We start from the raw sequence: 22,428 nt of genomic DNA, 5'->3' as shown, positions 1-22,428 counted from the left end.
AGGCTGCAGACCTGAAGAGGCTCCAGCTGCCACCTGTAGCTCCACCTGCTCACGTCCCCGTCTGTCCATCAGTATCTCCTCCTTTCTCTCCCTCTTTATCTCTGTCCCTCTCTTTCCGTCTGTCTCTCTGTCTTCCTCCATTCTCTGTCTTTTTCTCTGTCCCCCTCTCCTTCTCTCTTTCTCCACTGATCCTAGATCTGCTCCACCTTCCTGCTTGGTAAAGGAAGGTTAAAAACAGACCAACAGACCCCAGAGCGGCAGGATCCACAACACCGTCTCCTCTTCCACAGGGCTGTCTGTTGTGCCCCCTCCTGTTCACTCTGCTGACGTACAGGTGAGGACCAGATCCAAGTCAGATTCCTGATGATGTCATCAGGGGGCTTTCCCAGTGTATTTGATCCTAGAATTCTGTCTTTGATCTCAGGACACATCAAAGAAACTGAATTCTGGCGAGTGTGTGAGAGCCTTCCAGGCTGGGCTAGAAAACCCATCTCAACCTTGTGTGCTCCAGAGGAGAAACCCCAAGCCTGTGTTGTAGCAGCAGGTAGAGCCATCAGTCCACCACCATGAAGCCCCACTTTGTCAAGGACCCTGCCGGCTGGCTGTGCTTCAGCATGCTGGTTGGAATCTGGCTGTATAACGCCATGGTCATCCCCAAGCAGGTGCTCCTTCCTCACTAGAAGGAAGCACACCTTCCAGGGGCGGTCCTTGTTGGTGAGTGTCTCTGACTGCTAGCGTTCCACTTTGTCATCACATCAGAAACCTCAGAATGACACGTTGTTTCTTCTTCTGCAGCTTATTTTATTGCATCGGCCCTCTGTGTGGCAGCCCTGGTAGGAGCCTCAGATCCTGGCCGTCCACCTGTGGACCCTCATCCCTCCCTCTGGTGAGGACGCAGACAAGATGGCCTCTTAGTTCCTCTCCTCCATGTGTTCCATGCATACATGTCATTGTTTCATTCATCAGTCTTTCTTTTCAAGGTTCATATGCTTGTGGTTCAGCTCACCAAGTGGCACCGTTAGGAGTCTCTGTCACTGCGTTATTGGAAATGTGGTAAAATGAAGCCTCCTGGACTGGTCAGCAGACCAAAGTCCTCCTTGAATGCTACATGAGTGTGTGACCACGTCAGCTGGAGCCAGAACCACCACAACGCCGCTGATCGCTCTCTCTCTTTGTGCCACAGAGCAACAGCACTGGACGCTGTGCAGGAAATGTGAGACAATGAGGTCTAAAAGGTCCCACCACTGCAGCGTTGTGACCACTGGGTACTCAGGATGGACCAGCACTGTCCCTGGTGAGGACACACACACACACACACACACACACACACACACGCAGGTCAACAGCGTTCCAAACACAAACGTATCAAAAGCTTCAGATTCAGCAGGTTGGGTCCTGTCAACACAACAAAGGTGGATGATGTCATCTCAAGGGTTCATTGTCCTCCAGGATCAACAACTGTGTAGGAGAGGACAACCACTGGCTCTTCCTGCAGCTCTGCCTCTACGCGCTGGTCCTCAGTCTCCTCACGCTGCTGCTGCTCTTCTGCCACAGCTTCTATTTCCAGCCAGTAGCCACACCAGACCAGGTACATGCAGCAGGAAAGACCTCAGGTCAACAGGTTCTGCTGACCAGATGTGTTCAGAAGCTACCGGCGGCGTTTGAGACGTGAAATGTGCACGTCAGGGTTGGTCTTCCTGATGTTTTCTGTTTTCCAAACCAGGAGACGTTCATGAAGTGGGTCAGCTGAGAGCCTCAGGAGTCCTGAGCGTCCTCATGTTGGCTGGCATCAGCGTCCTGTCCTGCATCCAGATGTCAGGCATCCTCTCTGAGTCCTGCCTACTCACCTCCAGACTTCTGTTCCCTCTTCAGCTGAATGTTCCTGCTCCAGATTGTGTTGTGCGTTTTCCTCCTAAAGAAACAACTTTGTGGTGGCGTTTATTTTGTAAGATGACGTCTCATCTTCCACTGTCCTTTACCCCCAACAGGACACGACCATGATTGAGAGAGCGGCTCAGCTCCCAGGTGACGGTGAGTGTGTTGACCTCTTGAGACCTTTTGGACTGTAGAATTGGTTGAAAGCAGTTTCCAGTGCAGGGCGACAGGGTTCCACTGTGGAACGGTTCTATTTGATCTCTTATTGGGAGTTCCACTGCAGAAACCCACCGTGGAATCCTTCTAAACAGGAGTAACAGAGAGTGAGTCCTGTCACTTCTGGTTTGATATGCTAAGCTAAGCTACCTAGCTGCTAGCTACAGATGACACAGCCTGATAACAAAGCATCTCATTGTCTCCAGTTCTCCTGCCCCACCTTCTCAAGTGAGGATTTCAATGTTTTCCTTCCAGCTCTGTCACGGGAGGTCCTGGCAGTTTGCTCTCTCAGGTTTGTGGAACTCTCTGGAAAGTCCTGTGGCTTGTCCCTGTGACACGGAGACAGACGCTCCAAGCCAGACACCATGACTTCCCCATGGTATAGGAGGGATTACAAAATGAAGAGAAACATTGACCAGTGGTTCGTTCAGGACTTTCTTTATTGGAGTCCAAAATGTCATCAGGGCTCTCCTTTATTTAGCAGAAAACTCCTGTGTGCGACTCTCCAATTTGATATTCTGGGATTTTCTGTGTTGGTGTTGCCTGATCACCAAAATCTCATCAATATTTGGATCATTGCTCCTATGGACAGGAGATTGCTCATCAAGTCATCAACAAAGGCCCCAGCACAGGAAGACCAAGAGTCTCCTGAGGTCCTCTGAGTCCCCAGCCTCAGGAATCCCAAGCTAGCAGCTCCTCAGACTGGAGCCCAGATAAAAGCCTCCCAGAGTTCTAGTAGCAGACACGTCTCTACATCAACGCTCAGAGGAGACGGCGCCAATCAGGCCTTTGGAGTCAAACAGCTGCTAAGAAACCACTGCTAAGGAAGAGCAGCAGGCAGGACATTGGTTTGGACCAAGACATTCAAGGAGGGGACATCAGACCAGAGGACATCTGGGCTTTGGTCTGATGAGTCCACATGGGAGATCTTTGGTTCCACCGCCGTGGCTTTGTGGACACAGAGAAGATTCACAGAGGTCTCTCCCTGCAGGGTTCCATGAGCCACATGGAGGCCTCTCCTGTCCTCTCCTCTCCCCTCTCTCCTCTCCTCTCCTCTCTCTCCTCTCCTCTCCTCTCCTCTCCTTTCCTCTCCTCTCCTCTCCTCTCCTCTCCTCTCTCTCCTCTCTCTCCTCTCCTCTCCTCTCCTCTCCTCCCCTCTCCTCTCCTCTCCTCTCCCCTCTCTCCTCTCTCTCCTCTCCTCTCCTCCCCTCTCCTCTCCTCTCCTCTCCTCTCCTCTCCTCTCCTCTCCTCTCCTCTCCTCTCCTTTTTACCTGTTAAAGGTTTTCTCAGGAGTTTCTCCTCAGTCCATGTGAGGCTCTAAGACCAGAGGATGTTTTTATGATGCCATGTGAGGCCCTGAAGAAAAACTGCTGGTAAAACAGGCTCCACCAATCAAACTGCTGGTAAAAACAGGCTCCACCAATCAAACTCTCTGGTGAAAACAGGCTCCGCCAATCAAACTCTCTGGTGAAAACAGGCTCCGCCAATCAAACTGCTGGTAAAACAGGTTCCGCCAATCAAACTCTCTGGTGAAAACAGGCTCCGCCAATCAAACTCTCTGGTGAAAACAAGCTCCGCCAATCAAACTGCTGGTAAAACAGGTTCCGCCAATCAAACTCTCTGTTGAAAACAGGCTCCGCCAATCAAACTCTCTGGTGAAAACAGGCTCCACCAATCAAACTGCTGGTGAAAAAAGGTTCCACCAATCACACTCTCTGGTGAAAACAGGCTCCGCCGATCACACTCTCTGGTGAAAACAGGCTCCGCCAATCAAACAGCTGGTGAAAACAGGCTCCACCAATCAAACTGCTGGTGAAAACAGGCTCCACCAATCAAACTCTCTGGTGAAAACAGGCTCCGCCAATCAAACTCTCTGGTGAAAAAAGGCTCCGCCAATCAAACATCTGGTGAAAACAGGCTCCGCCAATCAAACAGCTGTTGAAAACAGGCTCCACCAATCAAACTCTCTGGTGAAAACAGGCTCCGCCAATCAAACTGCTGGTGAAAACAGGCTCCGCCAATCAAACTGCTGGTAAAACAGGTTCCGCCAATCAAACTCTCTGGTGAAAACAGGCTCCGCCAATCAAACTCTCTGGTGAAAACAAGCTCCGCCAATCAAACTGCTGGTAAAACAGGTTCCGCCAATCAAACTCTCTGGTGAAAACAGGCTCCGCCAATCAAACTCTCTGGTGGAAACAGGCTCCACCAATCAAACTGCTGGTGAAAAAAGGTTCCACCAATCACACTCTCTGGTGAAAACAGGCTCCGCCAATCACACTCTCTGGTGAAAACAGGCTCCGCCAATCAAACAGCTGGTGAAAACAGGCTCCACCAATCAAACTCTCTGGTGAAAACAGGCTCCGCCAATCAAACTCTCTGGTGAAAACAGGCTCCGCCAATCAAACAGCTGGTGAAAACAGGCTCCACCAATCAAACTCTCTGGTGAAAACAGGCTCCGCCAATCAAACTGCTGGTGAAAACAGGCTCCGCCAATCAAACTGCTGGTGAAAACAGGCTCCACCAATCAAACTCTCTGGTGAAAACAGGCTCCGCCAATCAAACTGCTGGTGAAAACAGGCTCCACCAATCAAACTGCTGGTAAAAACAGGCTCCACCAATCAAACTGCTGGTGAAAACAGGCTCCACCAATCAAACTGCTGGTAAAAACAGGCTCCACCAATCAAACTCTCTGGTCAAAACTGGCTCCGCCAATCAAACTCTCTGTTGAAAACAGGCTCCGCCAATCAAACTCTCTGGTGGAAACAGGCTCCACCAATCAAACTGCTGGTGAAAAAAGGTTCCACCAATCACACTCTCTGGTGAAAACAGGCTCCGCCAATCACACTCTCTGGTGAAAACAGGCTCCGCCAATCAAACAGCTGGTGAAAACAGGCTCCACCAATCAAACTCTCTGGTGAAAACAGGCTCCGCCAATCAAACTCTCTGGTGAAAACAGGCTCCGCCAATCAAACAGCTGGTGAAAACAGGCTCCACCAATCAAACTCTCTGGTGAAAACAGGCTCCGCCAATCAAACTGCTGGTGAAAACAGGCTCCGCCAATCAAACTGCTGGTGAAAACAGGCTCCACCAATCAAACTCTCTGGTGAAAACAGGCTCCGCCAATCAAACTGCTGGTGAAAACAGGCTCCACCAATCAAACTGCTGGTAAAAACAGGCTCCACCAATCAAACTGCTGGTGAAAACAGGCTCCACCAATCAAACTGCTGGTAAAAACAGGCTCCACCAATCAAACTCTCTGGTCAAAACAGGTTCCGCCAATCAAACTCTCTGTTGAAAACAGGCTCCGCCAATCAAACTCTCTGGTGAAAACAGGCTCCACCAATCAAACTGCTGGTGAAAAAAGGTTCCACCAATCACACTCTCTGGTGAAAACAGGCTCCGCCAATCACACTCTCTGGTGAAAACAGGCTCCGCCAATCAAACAGCTGGTGAAAACAGGCTCCACCAATCAAACTGCTGGTGAAAACAGGCTCCACCAATCAAACTCTCTGGTGAAAACAGGCTCCGCCAATCAAACTCTCTGGTGAAAACAGGCTCCGCCAATCAAACATCTGGTGAAAACAGGCTCCGCCAATCAAACAGCTGGTGAAAACAGGCTCCACCAATCAAACTCTCTGGTGAAAACAGGCTCCGCCAATCAAACTGCTGGTGAAAACAGGCTCCGCCAATCAAACTGCTGGTAAAACAGGTTCCGCCAATCAAACTCTCTGGTGAAAACAGGCTCCGCCAATCAAACTCTCTGGTGAAAACAAGCTCCGCCAATCAAACTGCTGGTAAAACAGGTTCTGCCAATCAAACTCTCTGGTGAAAACAGGCTCCGCCAATCAAACTCTCTGGTGGAAACAGGCTCCACCAATCAAACTGCTGGTGAAAAAAGGTTCCACCAATCACACTCTCTGGTGAAAACAGGCTCCGCCAATCACACTCTCTGGTGAAAACAGGCTCCGCCAATCAAACAGCTGGTGAAAACAGGCTCCACCAATCAAACTCTCTGGTGAAAACAGGCTCCGCCAATCAAACTCTCTGGTGAAAACAGGCTCCGCCAATCAAACAGCTGGTGAAAACAGGCTCCGCCAATCAAACAGCTGGTGAAAACAGGCTCCACCAATCAAACTCTCTGGTGAAAACAGGCTCCGCCAATCAAACTGCTGGTGAAAACAGGCTCCGCCAATCAAACTGCTGGTGAAAACAGGCTCCACCAATCAAACTCTCTGGTGAAAACAGGCTCCGCCAATCAAACTGCTGGTGAAAACAGGCTCCACCAATCAAACTGCTGGTAAAAACAGGCTCCACCAATCAAACTGCTGGTGAAAATAGGGTCCACCAATCAAACTCTCTGGTGAAAACTGGCTCCACCAATCAAACTGCTGGTGAAAACAGGCTCCGCCAATCAAACTCTCTGGTGAAAGCAGGCTCCCCCAAATCAAAATCTCTGGTGAAAACAGGCTCCGCCAATCAAACTCTCTGGTGAAAACAGGCTCCACCATTCAAACTGCTGGTGAAAACAGGCTCCGCCAATCAAACTCTCTGGTGAAAACAGGCTCCCCCAAATCAAACTCTCTGGTGAAAACAGGCTCCGCCAATCAAACTCTCTGGTGAAAACAGGCTCCACCAATCAAACTGCTGGTAAAAATAGGCTCCACCAATCAAACTCTCTGGTGAAAACAGGCTCCGCCAATCAAAATGCTGGTGAAAACAGGCTCCGCCAATCAAACTGCTGGTGAAACCAGGCTCCGCCGATCAAACTGCTGGTGAAAACAGGCTCCGCCAATCAAACTCTCTGGTGAAAACAGGCTCCACCAATCAAACTGCTGGTGAAAACAGGCTCCGCCAATCAAACTGCTGGTGAAAACAGGCTCCACCACTCAAACTGCTGGTGAAAACAGGCTCCGCCAATCAAACTGCTAGTGAAAACAGGCTCCACCAATCAAACTCTCTGGTGAAAACAGCCTCCGCCAATCACACTGTCTGGTGAAAACAGGCTCCACCAATCAAACTGCTGGTGAAAACAGGCTCCACCAATAAAACTCTCTGGTGAAAACAGCCTCCGCCAATCACACTCTCTGGTGAACACAGGCTCCGCCAATCAAACAGCTGGTGAAAACAGGCTCCAACAATCAAACTCTCTGGTAAAAAAAAGGCTCCGCCAATCAAACTCTCTGGTGAAAACTGGCTCCACCAATCAAACCCTCTGGTGAAAACATGCTCCGCCAATCAAACTCTCTGGTGAAAACAGCCTCCGCCAATCACACTCTCTGGTGAAAACAGGCTCCACCAATCAAACTCTCTGGTGAAAACAGCCTCCGCCAATCAAACTGCTGGTGAAAACAGGCTCCGCCAATCAAACTGCTGGTGAAAACAGCCTCCGCCAATCAAACTGCTGGTGAAAACAGGCTCCGCCAATCAAACTGCTGATGAAAACAGGCTCCGCCAATCAAACTGCTGGTGAAAACAGGCTCCACCAATTAAACTCTCTGGTGAAAACAGCCTCCGCCAATCAAACTGCTGGTGAAAACAGCCTCCGCCAATCAAACCGCTGGTGAAAACAGGCTCCGCCAATCAAACTCTCTGGTGAAAACAGCCTCCGCCAATCACACTCTCTGGTGAAAACAGGCTCCACCAATCAAAGTCTCTGGTGAAAACAGCCTCCGCCAATCAAACTGCTGGTGAAAACAGGCTCCGCCAATCAAACTGCTGGTAAAACAGGTTCCGCCAATCAAACTCTCTGGTGAAAACAGGCTCCGCCAATCAAACTCTCTGGTGAAAACAGGCTCCGCCAATCAAACTGCTGGTGAAAAAAGGCTCCGCCAATCACACTCTCTGGTGAAAACAGGCTCCGCCAATCAAACTCTCTGGTCAAAACAGGCTCCGCCAATCAAACTGCTGGTGAAAACAGGCTCCGCCAATCAAACTGCTGGTAAAACAGGTTCCGCCAATCAAACTCTCTGGTGAAAACAGGCTCCGCCAATCAAACTCTCTGGTGAAAACAGGCTCCGCCAATCAAACTGCTGGTGAAAAAAGGCTCCACCAATCAAACTCTCATGTGAAAACAGGCTCCGCCAATCAAACTGCTGGTGAAAACAGGCTCCACCAATCAAACTCTCTGGTGAAAACAGGCTCCGCCAATCAAACTGCTGGTGAAAACAGGCTCCGCCAATCAAACAGCTGGTGAAAACAGGCTCCACCAATCAAACTGCTGGTGAAAACAGGCTCCACCAATCAAACTCTCATGTGAAAACACGCTCCGCCAATCAAACTCTCATGTGAAAACAGGCTTCGCCAATCAAACTGCTGGTGAAAACAGGCTCCGCCAATCAAACAGCTGGTGAAAACAGGCTCCACCAATAAAACTCTCTGGTGAAAACAGGCTCCGCCAATCAAACTGCTTGTGAAAATGGGCTCCGCCAATAAAACAGCTGGTGAAAACAGGCTCCGCCAATCAAACTGCTGGTAAAACAGGCTCCGCCAATCAAACTCTCTGGTGAAAACAGGCTCCGCCAATCAAACTGCTGGTGAAAACAGGCTCCACCAATCAAACTGCTGGTGAAAAAAGGCTCCGCCAATCAAACTCTCTGGTGAAAACAGGCTCCGCCAATCAAACTCCTTGGTGAAAACAAGCTCCGCCAATCAAACTCTCTGGTGAAAACAGGCTCCGCCAATCAAACTGCTGGTGAAAACAGGCTCCACCAATCAAACTGCTGGTGAAAACAGGCTCCGCAAATCAAACTCTCTGGTGAAAACAGGCTCCGCCAATCAAACTGCTGGTGAAAACAGGCTCCGCAAATCAAACTGCTGGTGAAAACAGGCTCCGCCAATCAAACTGCTGGTGAAAACAGGCTCCGCCAATCAAACTCTCTGGTGAAAACAGGCTCCGCCAATCAAACTGCTGGTGAAAAAAGGCTCCACCAATCAAACTCTCTGGTGAAAACAGGCTCCACCAATCAAACTGCTGGTAAAAACAGGCTCCACCAATCAAACTGCTGGTAAAAACAGGCTCCGCCAATCAAACTGCTGGTGAAAACAGGCTCCGCCAATCAAACTGCTGGTGAAAACAGGCTCCGCCAATCAAACTGCTGGTGAAAACAGGCTCCGCCAATCAAACTCTCTGGTGAAAACAGGCTCCGCCAATCAAACTCTCTGGTGAAAACAGGCTCCACCAATCAAACTGCTGGTAAAAACAGGCTCCACCAATCAAACTGCTGGTGAAAACACGCTCCGCCAATCAAACTCTCTGGTGAAAACAGGCTCCGCCAATCAAACTGCTGGTGAAAAAAGGCTCCACCAATCAAACTCTCTGGTGAAAACAGGCTCCACCAATCAAACTGCTGGTAAAAACAGGCTCCGCCAATCAAACTGCTGTTGAAAACAGGCTCCGCCAATCAAACTGCTGTTGAAAACAGGCTCCGCCAATCAAACTGCTGGTGAAAACAGGCTCCGCCAATCAAACTGCTGGTGAAAACAGGCTCCGCCAATCAAACTCTCTGGTGAAAACAGGCTCCACCAATCAAACTGCTGGTAAAAACAGGCTCCGCCAATCAAACTGCTGGTGAAAACAGGCTCCACCAATCGAACTGCTGGTAAAAACAGGCTCCACGAATCAAACTCTCAGGTGAAAACAGGCTCCACCAATCAAACTCTCTGTTGAAAACAGGCTCAGCCAATCAAACTGCTGGTGAAAACAGGCTCCACCAATCAAACTCTCTGGTGAAAACAGGCTCCGCCAATCAAACTGCTGGTGAAAACAGGCTCCACCAATCAAACTGCTGATAAAAACAGGCTCCACCAATCAAACTGCTGGTGAAAACAGGCTCCGCCAATCAAACTCTCTGGTGAAAACAGGCTCCGCCAATCAAACTGCTGGTGAAAACAGGCTCCACCAATCAAACTGCTGGTAAAAACAGGCTCCACCAATCGAAATGCTGGTAAAAACAGGCTCCGCCAATCAAACTGCTGGTGAAAACAGGCTCCGCCAATCAAACTGCTGGTGAAAACAGGCTCCGCCAATCAAACTGCTGGTGAAAACAGGCTCCGCCAATCAAACTCTCTGGTGAAAAAGGGCTCCACCAATCAAACTCTCTGGTGAAAACAGGCTCCACCAATCAAACTGCTGGTAAAAACAGGCTCCACCAATCAAACTGCTGGTGAAAACAGGCTCCGCCAATCAAACCGCTGGTGAAAACAGGCTCCGCCAATCAAACTGCTCGTGAAAACAGGTTCCGCCAATCAAACTCTCTGGTGAAAACAGGCTCCACCAATCAAACTGCTGGTAAAAACAGGCTCCGCCAATCAAACTACTGGTGAAAACAGGCTCCACCAATCAAACTGCTGGTAAAAACAGGCTCCACCAATCAAACTCTGAAGTTTAAACAGGCTCCACCAATCAAACTCTCTGGTGAAAACAGGCTCCGCCAATCAAACTGCTGGTGAAAACAGGCTCCACCAATCAAACTGCTGGTGAAAACAGGCTCCACCAATCAAACTCTCTGGTGAAAACAGGCTCCGCCAATCAAACTGCTGGTGAAAACAGGCTCCACCAATCAAACTGCTGGTAAAAACAGGCTCCGCCAATCAAACTGCTGGTGAAAATAGGCTCCACCAATCAAACTCTCTGGTGAAAACTGGCTCCACCAATCAAACTGCTGGTGAAAACAGGCTCCGCCAATCAAACTCTCTGGTGAAAACAGGCTCCCCCAAATCAAACTCTCTGGTGAAAACAGGCTCCGCCAATCAAACTCTCTGGTGAAAACAGGCTCCACCAATCAAACTGCTGGTAAAAACAGGCTCCGCCAATCAAACTGCTGGTGAAAACAGGCTCCGCCAATCAAACTGCTGGTGAAAACAGCCTCCGCCAATCAAACTGCTGGTGAAAACAGGCTCCGCCAATCAAACTCTCTGGTGAAAACAGGCTCCACCAATCAAACTGCTGGTGAAAACAGGCTCCGCCAATCAAACTCTCTGGTGAAAACAGGCTCCGCCAATCAAACTCTCATGTGAAAACAGGCTCCACCAATCAAACTGCTGGTGAAAACAGGCTCCACCAATCAAACTGCTGGTGAAAACAGGCTCCGCCAATCAAACTGCTGGTGAAAACAGGCTCCACCAATCAAACTCTCTGGTGAAAACAGGCTCCGCCAATCAAACTGCTGGTGAAAACAGGCTCCACCAATCAAACTCTCTGGTGAAAACAGGCTCCACCAATCAAACTGCTGGTAAAAACAGGCTCCACCAATCAAACTGCTGGTAAAAACAGGCTCCGCCAATCAAACTCTCAGGTGAAAACAGGCTCCACCAATCAAACTCTCTGGTGAAAACTGGCTCCGCCAGTCAAACTCTCTGGTGAAAACAGGATCCGCCAATCAAACTCTCTGGTGAAAACAGGCTCCCCCAAATCAAACTCTCTGGTGAAAACAGGCTCCGCCAATCAAACTCTCTCGTGAAAACAGGCTCCGCCAATCAAACTCTCTGGTGAAAACAGGCTCCGCCAATCAAACTCTCAGTTGAAAACAGGCTCCGCCAATCAAACTGCTGGTGAAAACAGGCTCCACCAATCAAACCGCTGGTGAAAACAGGCTCCACCAATCAAACTCTCTGGTGAAAACTGGCTCCGCCAATCAAACCGCTGGTGAAAACAGGCTCCACCAATCAAACCGCTGGTGAAAACAGACTCCGCCAATCAAACTCTCTGGTGAAAACTGGCTCCGCCAATCAAACCGCTGGTGAAAACAGGCTCCACCAATCAAACTGCCTCAACTCAACAAGTTTTTTGACGGAAGTTCTGTTTCTCTTCCAGCCAAATTCAGACGTGGCCAACCAACTCAGCAGCAGCTGGACAGATGTGTGGAGAGCCTGAGATGGGAACAAACAAACCCAAATAGGAAACGCTGCTGAAGCTGTGGACGCCACCCCATAAAGAGGACATGTCCACCAAGAAGGAGCTCATCAAGAGTGTGATGAAGCCCAGGTGGAGGGGCCTCTCCATCAAAGACTTTGACGGAGACAAAGGAAAAGGTAGGCCATGGGATTTTCTTTGGAAGGAGAGAAAATGTCTCCACATCGAGAGCATCTGAACAATTGTGGCTACATTTTACCAGCACCCAGAGCAGCCTGCAATGTTTCATGGCTCCTAACGTTTGATTCCAAGTTTCATCTTCTCTTGTGTACAGGGGTGATGGCAAATGGCAGATTTCTCCAAGGGGAGATGGTGTGTGACACCACGGCAGAGTCACCCAGCTTCAGAAGGGAGAACCATGCTGGGCTCATGAAGACAGGAGGTGTGTTTGGCCCTGAGCTGAAGCTGACGCTTGAATTTCATGGAGGAGTTCTAATAGCCGTGGTCTGTGCTTTCATGCCTTTATTTGGACACTCAAGAATGGAAAGCTTTTATTTTGAAATGATCCTGAAGTCACTCCACATCCTAGTTTGACTCAGTGGTCTGTGCTGTCTTCAGAACAGGCCCAGAACACCCACTCAACATGTGGAGTGTGTGGATGTGGGACACCAATCAGAGATGTTGATTGTAAAGCTGTCGAAACTGCAGGAGGGAATATCCATTCAAACCTTTATTGCCACGAGAGGCTAGCGGCACACTGGGGAGGCAGAAACAGCACAGGAACAACGCAGTCCATTCACTTCCTCATAGGCTGCTCTCTTGCGCCCTCTACAGGGTCAAACTAGTTCTAGTTCTTCCGAGTTCCCACATCCTTCCCCTTCAGCGAGCTCTATATATTCCCAAAAGGAAACAAAACCAGAACAAACAAGATTTTGGAGGAAGGTGCTGGACCTCCACCGCTCTGGCTGGGCTGCTAGTAGGCTCCGCCCCCGTGAGCAGCCAACGCTTTTGCTGTCCTCTCCTCTTTTTCCTCACACACACGCGCACACACACACACACACACACACACACACACCCACGCTTGCCCAGCTCCCATCCACACAATCACCATCACAATCACCTCCTTCCCACACTCAGACATTCTCCTCCTTTGACAATCAACCAGGAGAACTGCTGGACTGTGTGTGTGTTGACCTCTGACCTCCAGGTCAGACACCAGGACAATCAGTGCACTGTGGAATGCTTCTTACGCTGTATTGGTCTGAAGAGCGTCCGTATTGTAAATATTTCCTCATGGCCATGTTTTTCCATCCTGGTAATCTTGTCACTGTCTCAGATTTATGGATTCACAATTATAAAGTACGGTGCCACTTGAACTTCTTTGTGTTCAGCCTTGTCCTTCTGCACTCCTTGAGTGAATCCAGTCTTCTGAGCCTCGCCAAATCTCAGTTCCTTTTTCCTCCTACTTTGGGACCTCTTATTGACCCACTGGTGACACATTGGTGCTTAATTCAGTGTCATGTCCCACTGTAACAGAGGGCGCTGTTGTCCACCTTAGTCCCTCCCAAACTGATCATTTCATCCATAGAGCAGCAGGCACCTTAGCAACAACTCTGGACTCTGCTGGCCCCCTAAAGTAGAAAACTATGAACCCAAGGAAACAAGCACCTTGGTACGGTTCTGGAACCTGACAGCTTCAACAAGAAACCCAGAAACTGGAGAGAAGATGGCGCTGCTCCAAACTGGAGGAGTCACATGGAGTCTGGCAAGATGGCCTTAGAACCTAGAAGAAAGCCCCTGGTAGAACCAGAGCAGCCGACTACTCAGCACTAATAGAGTAACTCAAGAACAACCCAGGTTCCTCTTCAGTACTGGAGCCAGACTGACAGAGAGCCACGGCTCTACTGAACCAAGTAGTCCTGTTTCCCTGGGCAGCAAAGAGTTCATGGACTTCTTTAACGACAAAATTCTCCTGATTAGAGAGAAACTTCTTCTCCTGCTGCCATCAGCTGACAACATGGCCCCTAGAACCCAGAACCTTAGAGGCAGCTGGAGGACCAGACACACACTTGGATAGTTTTTCTTCCTTCAGCCTTCATGAGCTCAGTTCAATAATGTCCTCCTCTAAACCTCCACCTGTCTCCTAGACCCCATCCCAACTAAGCTGCTCCAAGACTCTCTCCCCTCGTTAGCCCCTCCCTCTTAGATATGATCAATGTGGCGCTGGTATCTGGTTCCGTCCCTCAGTCCTTTAAAGTAGCAAGAATGAAACCCTCCTCAAAAACAAGCCTGGATCCAGAAGTTCTACCAACTACAGACCAACATCACATCTTCCTTTTCTCTCCAAGGTTCTGGAGAAAGCAGTTGCTAAACAGCTCTGTGACTTCTCCACAGCAACAGCTGATTGGAGGATTCAGTCAGGTTCCAGGTTCATCCTAGCACAGAAACAGAACTAGTCAAAGGTACCAGTGACCTCCTGCTGGTACCAGATGAGGGACTGGTCTCTGTGCTGGTCTGATTAGATCTCAGTGCAGCTTTGATACCATTGACCACCATATCCTTCTACAGGGACTGGAACCTGTCACTGGTATGAAAGGAACCACTTAAACTGGTTCAGGTCATATTTACTGGGTAATCTCAGTTGGTACCAGTTAATGATGGTTCCTCTGAGACCACTACAGTCAGTTCTGGTGTTCCTCAAGGGTCTGTGCTTGGACCAGTCCTCTTCACCCTGTACCTGCTTCCTCTAGGTCACATGATCAGGAAACACTCCATTAATGTTCACTGCTATGCAGACGACACTCAGCTGAACTCATCAATGATCCACATGGAACAAACCAGCTGACTGAACTGGAGGCCTGTCTGAAGGACAGGAAACATGGAGGACCATCATTTCCTTTATTAAACTCTGATAAACTGAAGTTCTGGTGCTGGGCCCAAACACCTGAGGACCACCTGATCTTATGAGACAGGTACCCTGGATGGCACCACCCTGGCCCCCAGCACCACTGTAAGGAACCTAGGAGTTCTCTTTGACCAGGACCCTTTAACTCCCACATTCAACAAATCTCCAGGACGCCTTCTTCCATCTACGTAACATCGCTAAGATCAGACACATCCTGGCTCAAGAAGATGCAGAAAAACTAGTCCCTGCTTTTGTCACTTCCAGGCTGGATTACTGCACCTCCCTCCTACCAGGCTGGACTAATAAGTCCCTAAAGACTCTCCAGCTGGTCCAGAACGCTGCTGCCACGTGTTGACTAGAACTGGTAGTAGAGACCAGGTCTCTCCTGGACCAGAGGAAAAACTGGGGAGTAATTTTCCCAGAGTAATTATTTTAAGAGTTATTATTTTCCTCTTCAGTAGTCGTATCTACTCATTTGGAGTCATAAATATCTCCTGTGACCAATAGAGTGAGAGCAATTTTTCAGAAGAATTTCTATTGGAGTAATACAGCAAGGCCCCGCCTACTATGTCCAGGTTTTTGAATTCTAAAGGCGCCATTGTCTCAGCCCGCACTTCTCCGCATCGGCATTACTCGGCACTCGCAGAGTCTGCAGACGGGACCACAAGAATACCGTACATTGGACTTCATATTTTTCCTCACTTTGATGGATCAGAAACCAGGTCAGACTATTATTGTTTAACTTAGTAAACAGCAATGTTTGTTACTGATTTGCAACTTTTCAGCTGGCCACAGCTACTTACCCACAGACGTGAGCATGTTTGCTAGCACCAGGAGTACTACTAATTATTAGGAACAGTATTGGCACGTATTATATAGTTCAGCACTGCAGATGTCAGACCCTTTGACTCCTAGTTCAACATTATTAAAATGGTCTTTTTTCCTCTTTCTGATTTTTTATTAGGAAATATCAGGTTGAGAGCAGAAACAGAAATGCACTACAAACAAATATCATTGCTTTCAAAGAAAACTCTTTCAAATCATTTCATGATAATAGTCATTTTAATGTTGACTTTAATTTAATGTTTTATCTTAAATGTTTTCAAAGAGCAGCAGCAGTTACTGTTGGATATTTAAGCTTATATTAATGTGAAGGAGTGAAACCAAAGTGTACACCAATGTGTAAACACATTCAGCAACAAACTAGAGTCAAAAAAGGAAATCAAAGAAGGCCCCTTGACTACTGCTCGACACGATCAAGCCTGATGGAGGCTGTTGATCAGCCTGGATATTTCCTCTCCTCAGCAGGGAGGCTGTGTGCTGCTCCACCCAGCCTTCATGTGTCATTTTGTCTTTGACTGACTGTGACTTTAGACTTGATTTAAAGTCTACTCGCACAAAGTCGGCAAGGTACATGGTCGTCACGATAAATAGCCCTAACAGTGAGCTAAATGTGGCCATCAGGGTTAAGTCCATGGTTTGGTTCCACATTCAAGAGGAGTCATGTGGTATATCTATGTACACATACAGGAAACAAGAACATATTCATAAAAGTTAGACCAGGCACTCCTAATCACTGCCACTACCAATGTAGTTCATTGATCACTGAACTTGGATAGATGCTGAAAGCCTTTTTTGTATTCTTTTCACCAGAAAATCAAGAAATGACAATACCTGAAGAGCCCTCCAGCTCCTTTGGTAACGTATGGGAAATTCATAATTTGTCCTTGCTATATAGCAGGCAGTACTACTGTGCTAAATGGTGTCTGACAGAGGGAAGAACGCAGACAAATTTCAAAGCCGTGAAAACTTCAGAACTTCTTCAATCTTCTTGTTATTTATTGATTTATTGTAGGGAAAAGAAAAAGTATGCAATTGACCCAGGGTGAGGCCAAGAGTTGCAAAGGTAAGGTTTTTGTTTTTGTCTAAAATGGCAGTAATGGTTCAGAGGGGTTTCCAGAAATCACATTGCCAGATTTTGTCCAAAAAAACGTATAGTTCCTTGGAGATTTACATTTTGATACGGTGTCATTATGAAAGTTAATATTTACACAAAGTTTGTCATGGCACCCTGACTGAGGAGTGGCACTTCACATTAAAAAGGCTGCAGACCCCTGGTAAGGGAAAGTGAAAAATAACTTAAGCCAGTAAGATCTCTGACCAACTTACCCCACCGAGAAAAAAAATGAAGGTTCAACCCAGAAGTTCAGGCTGCTATTCAGTAAGTAGTATTGTTTGGTGTAGAAAGTGAACTTCTCCATAGATGGGTAGGATATTGTACTAGCTATTCAACAAAATAATTTCTTGCTTCTCCAGGGCAAACAAAACTGTGTGTGACCCAGAGTGTGGTATCAGTACATCAGCACATGGAAGTGAATAGATAAATATTGACAGAATACTACAAGCACAGTTCAATGTAGTACATGGTGTCATCATCTCATGTGTACATCACTAAGAGAAATACTACTGTGTGTGACCCAGAGTGTGGTATCAGTACATCAGCACATGGAAGTGAATAGATAAATATTGACAGAATACTACAAGCACAGTTCAATGTAGTACATGGTGTCATCATCTCATGTGTACATCACTAAGAGAAATACTACTGTGTGTGACCCAGAGTGTGGTATCAGTACATCAGCACATGGAAGTGAATAGATAAATATTGACAGAATACTACAAGCACAGTTCAATGTAGTACATGGTGTCATCATCTCATGTGTACATCACTAAGAGAAATACTACTGTGTGTGACCCAGAGTGTGGTATCAGTACATCAGCACATGGAAGTGAATAGATAAATATTGACAGAATACTACAAGCACAGTTCAATGTAGTACATGGTGTCATCATCTCATGTGTACATCACTAAGAGAAATACTACTGTGTGTGACCCAGAGTGTGGTATCAGTACATCAGCACATGGAAGTGAATAGATAAATATTGACAGAATACTACAAGCACAGTTCAATGTAGTACATGGTGTCATCATCTCATGTGTACATCACTAAGAGAAATACTACTGTGTGTGACCCAGAGTGTGGTATCAGTACATCAGCACATGGAAGTGAATAGATAAATATTGACAGAATACTACAAGCACAGTTCAATGTAGTACATGGTGTCATCATCTCATGTGTACATCACTAAGAGAAATACTACTGTGTGTGACCCAGAGTGTGGTATCAGTACATCAGCACATGGAAGTGAATAGATAAATATTGACAGAATACTACAAGCACAGTTCAATGTAGTACATGGTGTCATCATCTCATGTGTACATCACTAAGAGAAATACTACTGTGTGTGACCCAGAGTGTGGTATCAGTACATCAGCACATGGAAGTGAATAGATAAATATTGACAGAATACTACAAGCACAGTTCAATGTAGTACATGGTGTCATCATCTCATGTGTACATCACTAAGAGAAATACTACTGTGTGTGACCCAGAGTGTGGTATCAGTACATCAGCACATGGAAGTGAATAGATAAATATTGACAGAATACTACAAGCACAGTTCAATGTAGTACATGGTGTCATCATCTCATGTGTACATCACTAAGAGAAATACTACTGTGTGTGACCCAGAGTGTGGTATCAGTACATCAGCACATGGAAGTGAATAGATAAATATTGACAGAATACTACAAGCACAGTTCAATGTAGTACATGGTGTCATCATCTCATGTGTACATCACTAAGAGAAATACTACTGTGTGTGACCCAGAGTGTGGTATCAGTACATCAGCACATGGAAGTGAATAGATAAATATTGACAGAATACTACAAGCACAGTTCAATGTAGTACATGGTGTCATCATCTCATGTGCACATCACTAAGAGAAATACTACTGTGTGTGACCCAGAGTGTGGTATCAGTACATCAGCACATGGAAGTGAATAGATAAATATTGACAGAATACTACAAGCACAGTTCAATGTAGTACATGGTGTCATCATCTCATGTGTACATCACTAAGAGAAATACTACTGTATGTGACCCAGAGTGTGGTATCAGTACATCAGCACATGGAAGTGAATAGATAAATATTGACAGAATACTACAAGCACAGTTCAATGTAGTACATGGTGTCATCATCTCATGTGTACATCACTAAGAGAAATACTACTGTATGTGACCTTTGTATATCATAAGGGTGTCCAAGCTTTTTTCAAAGAGGGCCAGATTTTAAAATGTGCAAATGTCCAAGAGCTGATGTACTTGTACTTTAACCATGAAAGGCAAAATATTTGCTGTGTTAAGCAATTGACGTGAACAGATATTGTAATTTCCACCTTCCCTGGAAGCATCAGCCCTCAAAATCAGTCGTCCTCTTTTCATCAAGAGTTGCCATGGAACAAAGTGGCCTGTATGGGGCACACAGTCAGGGGAAGTTCCAGAGTGCTGCTGTCACCATGAAGTGGAAAGAGAAACTGTGTTCTGGGTCTGCATGCGTTCTTAGTTCTGTTTGACAGTGGTGGTGGGCCAAAACTATATCGCCGTATAGAAGCTGACCTCATGCCATGATTGGCCCCTGGCCGGGACTTTGGACAAGCCTGGTGTAGAACATAATGAACCTTAATTTCAGCAGCTCAAAGGTCATTTAAAAAATATTAAACTGAATTTATAACAGCTACTGTCCTCACTATCTTAATTGAGATTTTTTTTTGATTGACAGAGTTCAAATCAAGAAGATGTGTGGAAAGGCCCTGGACCAAGGATGAAATGAGTGCTGTCATGAAACACTTCAAAACTCCCATTTCAAAGGGACACCTTGACACAAAGTTGGAGTGTGGCAGTGCAGGCTTCCTGAGCACCCTGTTCTGATGAGCAGGACCATTCAAAACATCAGAGATTTTGTGAGGACCAGGGGCCTGATGTTTGAAGAAATATGGTCTGATAAAGACCTCTTTGCTGTTACAGTGAATGTGTTGGGTCTGTGGTTGAGGGTTGTTTTTACCCCTTGATTCTTGTGCAGTGGACTTCCTGTTCCGCTCAATTTCTGTTGTTTAAATTTGAAATCAATATTTTGCAGTTCTCTCAGGACAGTACTTGTGATGAAGTCATTCCCTTACTCAAGTGTTGCTGTGCACTTTATGGTGGGATACATTACTCTGCACTTCAGATTTTTGATGTCGATTTAAATCGTAAATCAACAGTTGATTTGAATTGAAAGATGTGAAAACACATTAATACATTATTCATTACTTATTAACTGATTCAAACACCATTTATTGTCATTTCAGGATATGAGGGTACATAAAAGGAACAAAATTTAGTTAAAAATAGCATTCAGTGCAAATTTGATGTATAAAATAAATTTTCAGTGTTTATTGCATTTAGATAGCAGAGTATTGTGGAGAGAGTACTAGTCTTACAGTTTAGTAATATTACTCTCTGATAATACCAGGTAATGGGCCAGTGGGGTACTTTTTCACTGATGCATTGCCAAACAACACTAATGTATGTGTGTAGTGTACAGTTTGAGCAGTGTGCTGTCCTCATAGGTAAGAGTTTTGGCCTGATTGTGTGTGTGTGTGTGTGTGTGTGTGTGTGTGTGTTAGTATTGACCACTTAAACCAGTGTGGTCCTCATAATTAAGGGTTTTGGCCTGATTGTGTGTGTGTATGGAAAATGTCCCAATAAATAATGGGGGTCCTCAGAATCCACTGTGGTGCTAGGAAACACCTCCTCCCGCCCCGTCCTCATAATCTTAAAATGTCAGGTTTTCATATTTTCAGATTCTTTGACAATAATCTCATTTTAAATGGACAGAAATGTTTCTACACTTTTTGGGGCCAATTTGATCTTTCTTGCATCTGTCTAACCCTAAGCCTGAACCAATGGTCTACATTGTGCCTTTGTATGGTTTAAGGAACGGTCGTCTCCATTGCTCAAAAGTCAGTCCAAATTACTGAGATGGATGGCCTTTGAGCCTGATTTCAAGCCTGCACGGCCCGACGGGAGGTCCAATCATTGCTAAGGAAGGGGAATCACCTCATACTGGTCAGTTACATCAAACGGAGAATTTGATCATTTTCAAAAATGTCAGTCATATATGTGTTCGGAACAAGAGGATTTTTGTTTTAGAAATCTTCAAACCGGGTCTTATTTTCAGATCAAACTACTCATGGAAAGTGAGGCCAGCCTGACTGACATATTTCTTGACATGGGCAAAAATAAGGACAGTAAGAAACTAAACTGCACTCCAGGATTGGATCGAATGACAAACGGTCAACAGATAAGGTTCCATTCAAATGGGAGAAAGAATCTGGAATGGTCGTCACAGAAGAAGGGTGGTGGAATATTTGCTCTGTGCGGTCAACTTCCAGGAGTTCTGGTCTCTGGAGAGGTTTTTGTTGGTGGACTCTGGTGAGATATTTCATAACTCCTAAGTTGAAATGTTTACTTTACTTATATTTATATTTATACAGCACTTTTCATACAGAAATTGCAACACAAAGTGCTTCACAGAAATGAAAGAAAAACAGGCAACATTAAATACGATATAAAGCAATGAAGCAATACAATAAATGTTAAGAACCCAGCCTTCCCAACCCACATGACCACACACACACACACACACACACACACGCACGCACACAACCACACACTGACTGTCAGTACAAACACGGCAGGGCCCTGATCCTAGTGAGGAAAGACCACCTATGGGAGCATTTGCAGACAGGGGAGAAGGCCAAGGGGCTGTGTTGGAGGAGCTGTGGTGAGCAGCCAGCAGACCATTTTCATTTATTCTGGAGCTGCTCAGTTATTCAGCCCTACTGGCTTAGATGATGCATGGAATACAACAAAATTTGACCATGAAATTCACAGTTCTGTTTCCACAATTTACCTGGGAAACATTGCACCTCAAATGCTGGGGCGAGACAAATATGATCTTCTCTAAATATTATTAGCAAGCAGCAAGAAGACTGGAACTCCAAGATGGTTGCAAGCCACACCTCCAACAGAGTGGGACTGGATTGATATCGTGACCAGTATCCAAACTATGGAAAGGATGACCTTCTGGTTAAATCTAAGGACTGATAAATATCAGCAGCACTGGGACAAATAGATGGATAGATTAATAGATGGCTAGAAGAGATGCTCACTGAGCCATCATGGGAAGTGTAAATCCATCAGTATAACATCTGAATGGGTGGAGAAGTGACTGAGTGTTTTTCCTTCTTTAAAATGGGTGTCTCCCTTCTGTTGCATATTGTTGATGTGTCTTCTATAAGAATACAAATCAAAACAAAAAGCTTTAAAAAAAGAAAAGGCCAGAAAAGTCCCAGGTTGCTTCCTACACTGTGGGAACATGCTGAGGGTCACGCCCTCACAGTCTTTAAAGCTTCAACTTCTCACCTGTGACTTAGACCTGGAGAAGCCTGCTGGATGAGAGGCCCAACCTCTTCAAGCAAGCTGAAACAATCCAGTTGCCTTCAACCCACATCTTCAGAGTTTCCGTGTCCTGAACAGCTGAGCTCAGTCACAGACGTCTCTCTGAACAAACTGAATTTTCCCCTATTTTTATTTGGCAGCTTGTGGAACATGTCTCTACAGCCAGTGGGATGGA

General features: G+C 46.4%; 1 long non-coding RNA gene across 1 annotated transcript; it reads left to right on the top strand.

The window, feature by feature from the left end:
* Positions 1 to 15,411: 15,411 nt before the first annotated feature.
* Positions 15,412 to 22,241, top strand: LOC147260817 (uncharacterized). The gene is made up of 5 exons (XR_015116162.1): positions 15,412 to 15,568; positions 16,500 to 16,544; positions 16,702 to 16,752; positions 19,531 to 20,858; positions 20,971 to 22,241. It is a non-coding gene; the product is annotated as an uncharacterized LOC147260817 (long non-coding RNA).
* Positions 22,242 to 22,428: the final 187 nt, after the last annotated feature.

This window comes from Aulostomus chinensis, chromosome 5 (assembly GCF_037954235.1).
Source record: "Aulostomus chinensis isolate RoL2024-O1b breed Wild chromosome 5, RoL_Achi_v1.0, whole genome shotgun sequence".
Lineage (NCBI taxonomy): Eukaryota > Metazoa > Chordata > Actinopteri > Syngnathiformes > Aulostomidae > Aulostomus > Aulostomus chinensis.
This window is presented reverse-complemented; position numbering and strand designations above follow the sequence as displayed.